At 43.3% G+C, this 5,000-nt stretch overlaps 1 non-coding gene across 1 annotated transcript; it reads right to left on the bottom strand.

Annotated features, from left to right (window-relative positions):
* Positions 1–4,010: 4,010 nt before the first annotated feature.
* Positions 4,011–4,083, bottom strand: TRNAC-GCA. Its single transcript has one exon. It is a non-coding gene; the product is annotated as a tRNA-Cys (tRNA).
* Between the last annotated feature and the right edge of the window lie 917 nt (positions 4,084–5,000).

The following is a 5,000-nucleotide window of genomic DNA, read 5'->3' on the forward strand; positions in this document are numbered from 1 at the left end:
CTTATTAAGGAGAGGGGGGAGGGCTTTCAAAAAAGAGCTTGGGACCTATGAACGGAAGAACACAACAAAGAAAGATGATGAAATGAAGAAGAATGAACGGGAGGCGTCGTAGGAAGGACTGACGAACTACTTGCTTGTCTTTGGTTAACTACTTTACTGAATTGGGGTTCTTTCTCGTAAGTGATACACTTACACTCTGCACGCATACTCACTTTTTTATATACGTCTACGTTGATAGCCTTTCGCAAAAAGCCCTTCTCTCTCTCTACAAAAGACAGATACAGTTGTTTCAGGCCGAGCCAAGCCCGGATCCAGCTGAAAAACAGAATGGAATACTCTAAGATGCTTCATAGCTACCGCTGCCTTTCTTATTATTAGTAAGATAGGGTGAGGAGCGTAATTCATAGTTTCGAAGAGTTTTCCATTGATAGGGCATTAAAGGATTCTTCTTTTAGGTTTTTCCTTTTCATGTATAGCGTTTATTCTAAAAAACCCCTGTAAAGTTATGCCCTATTACTCAATAAAGAAAAAGGACATTATTGTGATGGATTTGACTTCTCAAGTATTGAATGAAGCCTTTGCTGGCATATTTTGAGAGTGTTCTCACAGGTTCCGAAAAGGAAGAGGGGCGAAGCGCTTGCCTTATTACTATAAGGGAAGGGGCGAACGGCATTCTTTGCGCATGTACAGAACTGAGGAGAAGTTGACCAGCTCATTCAAGCAGACGTCTTTGGCAAAGTCTCCACTCTATCATGCTTAGGTAAGCCTTAGCCTTATATAAAATCATTTATTGATGATTACTCGCAGGGTATATTTCTTAGCAGAGAAGTCCGAAGTCTTTCAAAAGTTCATGGAGTTCAGAAGTTTAGTAGAAAATGAGCCTTCTTTTTCTTTTAAAAAAGTAAAGGCAAATAAAACTATGTTTGAGGACAGACTCTGGAAGAGAATACACATCACAAGAGTTAGTGCTTACTTGAAAAGCACGGGATTCGCAGACAGTTTGCGTGCTCTTATACTACACAGCAGAACGAAGTCGCAGAGAAGAAGAGTCGACATCTTATCTTAGCGAAACTGCATGATGAATGCGAAGAATGTGGAGCCAGGCCGAATGCATGATGACTGAAGCCCATGTCATCAACAGATTGCCTCAAGCGAAACTTGGCTTTCTCTCGCCATACTAGGTTTTGTACAAGAGAAAGCCGACTGTTTCACATTTCAGAGTATTTGGGGGCGTTTGCTATGTCTTTGTGCCCGACCAGTTGAGGACAAAGTTGGAAAAGAGGGTCATTAGTCCTTACTTATTCAAGTAAGTGAATAGGAATTACCTTGTAGTCAGAAAGAAGAAAGCCAAACAAGCCGTTTCACCCCTTACTAGAAAGCTTCCCGCGAGGACGCCCTCCATTACACTAGCCTTAAGCTAATGGCAGACATAAGAAAGCATTAGTCTAATAACAGAAAAGTCATAAAGCTAAGGTCTTCTCCTGTCCTCAATCTTATTAGTCGTTGTCTCCACTAGCTGTAGAGCGAAGCAAGGCATTCCAGCTAAAAGCAGCAGCAACTAGAGCATCCTGTCTGAAGGCCGAGGACAAGAAAGCAAGTCTGCTAGTCTGAAAGGGCTAGCTAAGACAGGGCAGCTAGGCGGAAGGCAAGGAAGGCTAGTCCGGCAACTGCTGGCTGTCAACGAAGAAAAGTCAACTAGCAATGCCAGCTTCTAAAAGATTATGATTTGAATCAATATTTCCTTCCAAGGCCAGTTCTTCAAGTTCTGGAGTTCCATTGCATTAATGAATCCGGCTGGAAAGAAAGACCTACACCTACTATCGCTTACAGCGCCTTCTTCTTTTTTATTTCATAAAAAAAGTCAGCTTGGGTTCCAAACCTTTTGATATGCGGTCTTGCTATTCTTTGTTTGTCTTGTGCCTGCGCTATCAAGTCACGTGCCTAGCTTCCAAAGAATGAATCTTTGAATACGGTAGAGGAGCGAAAGTAGCCGGCGACAGTGTAAAGCTATAAGGTGTGAGCTTTGCTCACACACACCGGCTGATAGAGGGCAAGATCACATTCACTTGCTTGCCGCCCGGCTCCATAGTCAAAAAAAAGTAAAAAGTAGGCCCGCTCCCATAACCCCACGGGAGGGTAAGGCATCCAGTTAAGGATGGATGATTACGCTTCTTCACCTTTGACGCCTCAATTTGAAAGCAGGTTCCGTAAGTCCAAGCCTAAACAAGGCAAGCCAAAAAGATGATTTTCTTTTCCCTCACATCGATGTTCTGGTGAACAACACCGCTGGACACGGGATGCTGTCCTTTATGGGTGCTTTCTCTTGATATAAGCAGATCAAGATGGCCGAAGAAGACCGAGAGAAAACAGCGTTTATCACCATATTAGGTAGGAGGGCACGTTCTGTTACAAGGTGATGCCGTTTGGTCTAAAGAATGCCGGGGCGACGTACCAGCGAGCCATGACTGCGCTCTTTCATGATATGATGAACAGGGCAAGGAACTTGTGGGCTTTGATGCTTACTTTTCTTTTTTGAAAAAAAAGGTAGTTTAAACTCACTTACTTGATAGAGTATGGTAATTCCTATTTGCTTACTTGGGTACAAGTATGGAAGCTTAATAAAGGAATTTTTTTCCATGGGCGGCGGGAGGGGAAGCTAAAGTAAGCGACTCAGAAAGGTCAGGTGGTTTTACATCTCAGACTGCGCATGTAGTCCAAGTGGCAAGGCATTGGTTTTTGGAGTGGAACAAGTGCCTTAGATACGAAGTCCAATCAAATCAGTGACAATCGTTCGAATGCATTCTCGGAAATCGTCGCACCAGATCGTAACGCGGCATCGTAGCTTCCTGCCTCGCGCCAGCCCCGGTCTTGAAAAGCCGGGTGGAGCTACAAATAGGAGGATGGAAAGGGAAGGGACCAAGCTCAAAGTCAGAGGCGAGTTGAGAGACAAAAGCTTGGATGTTGTGATTCCGCCTTTCCAGCAGCGAGTGAAACTCCGTGAATGGGCAGAACAGAAAGGGTGTTCAAACCGGGTGTTGAGTAAACCTTCGTCAGGAAGGTTCTCTTTGAGGAATCGCCGTTCTTCGCTCAAAAAAATTCAGAAGACCTCTGTTCCCCTTTTTGCCTTTTTTATAGCTTGAGACAAGTACAAAGAGGATCAGAACCGGGCAACCCCTTTTAGTCAAGCCCAGTTGAAATGCCAGTCAGGAAAGCTCTCGGAAGGTTAGGAAGGACAGGGCAAGCTGGCTGACCCTTCCCTTTGCTTTCAATCTGTCTTGTGCCACTCCAGCTTTCACTCAAGCCATTCTATTCTTTGAAATTTCACTTCTTATCTCGAGCCGAAAATGGAGTATTCCTTGCCTAGAACCCACACCCGTGGAAATAACGATTAACAAAAGATTTTTTCGATGCGAAGAATAGTCCCGCTCCTATAAAAATTATCCACTCAGTCCACGCTTTGAATAGCCTTAGTTTCTAGTAAAAAAGATCCCTCTTTATAATGAAGTTTTAAATAACTCATTGATAGTGGGCATCAAGTGATTGAAAGGGGGACGCCAAAAGGGAAGGTCGGACACAAAGGAGCGTCTTCAATAAGACCAAGGGCAGTGAGGGCGATCGAAGTGAGAAAAGATGGCATATTTCTGAAACCAGGAGTTCTTTTTTCACTTTCGAGCGTGATGTAGCTATATGTTATATTAAGCCCATCCATCCGATTCGACATCCTATTCTCGAATGAGAACTGGCAGATTATGTCACACTAGTCTTTTTGGCCTTATACCTCCTCCTTTCAACAAGAAGCATGGCAAATAAAAAAAGTAAGTTATGGATGACACTCTTATTAAGGATAGAAAGAAGGGGCAGACCTGACGGAGGAAAAAAAGAACTACTGTGTCAAGCCGCTTGAAAAAAGAAAGTCTCACTCCAAGAATTATCGGCTTTGAACCTTTGATCCGGGGGTCCCTGTTCTATCCACTAACCATGTAAAAAAATGATTGATAGAATGGCGCTGTAGGAACCGGTCGGATTCGAACCGACGAATAGAAGTTTTGCAGACTCATGCCTTAGCCACTTGGCTACGGTTCCCTATCAATTCTATGTCCGACTTTGCTTCACAGGGCGAGACCAAGAATAACAGATGCCGGAATGCTTGGGGTTTGGGAGAAAGGACACAACATAGGTGGAGATGGATTTTAATAAAGACTCTATAAAACTTGAGAATCTAAGAGTTCTCCCTACCTGAACCTTTTCCGTGGCGACAGTATAAAGAAGCATTTAGGGATTTCTTGATGATCCATGATTACACAGTTGATCAAGCCTCTGAAACCGGACTCTTTCTTCCCTCTCGATTCCATCTATATCCCGAACCCGAACCTGAAATCTGAATGACCCGGAATTCTTTTCCAATTTTGTATATTAACTAATGGGGATACCGGGAGGGAGGAGATAAAGGCCCCGTCTTACTTTAGAAGCAGAGACAGGAATTGCTACTTGAACTAGAAAGCATACTACTTAGATAAGAGTTCTTCATGTGCACATCCCGTAGGCAAAGAAAGAGATTAGTTGAAAGCCAAGTCATCGACTGACCAATTTCTTTGTTTCAACGAATCAAGTACAAGCCAGTATTTTCCCTATATGTTCAAAGTGAAAACTCCCTTTCATTCTTGGAACTGACTTGCCCGTTGGAGAACTACCGAACTGCCTTCCCTGCTTTCATCCCTTGTGGCGAACTAGACTGATAATTGTGTATAAAATAAAGAGGAGGCAATGAAATTGTTTTTTTTTGCTTCTTTTTCTTTGAGGAGACATTTTTTCTTATCTTGTTTACCAATGATTTGACTTGATATCTTCTACCTTAACCGCGTATTCTCAGCATCCGGATTCTATGCATCTATCCTAGCAGCTACCCCAAGAATTCCGTCTATTGCTCTAGGGTAGGGGTTATTTTAGAGAAGAAAGAAAGCTCCTTGCTACGGCTATTCAAAGCTCTCTCCCCTGTCTTC

The sequence above is a fragment of the Chenopodium quinoa genome, unplaced genomic scaffold, assembly GCF_001683475.1.
Source record: "Chenopodium quinoa cultivar QQ74 unplaced genomic scaffold, ASM168347v1, whole genome shotgun sequence".
Classification (NCBI taxonomy): Eukaryota; Viridiplantae; Streptophyta; class Magnoliopsida; order Caryophyllales; family Amaranthaceae; genus Chenopodium; species Chenopodium quinoa.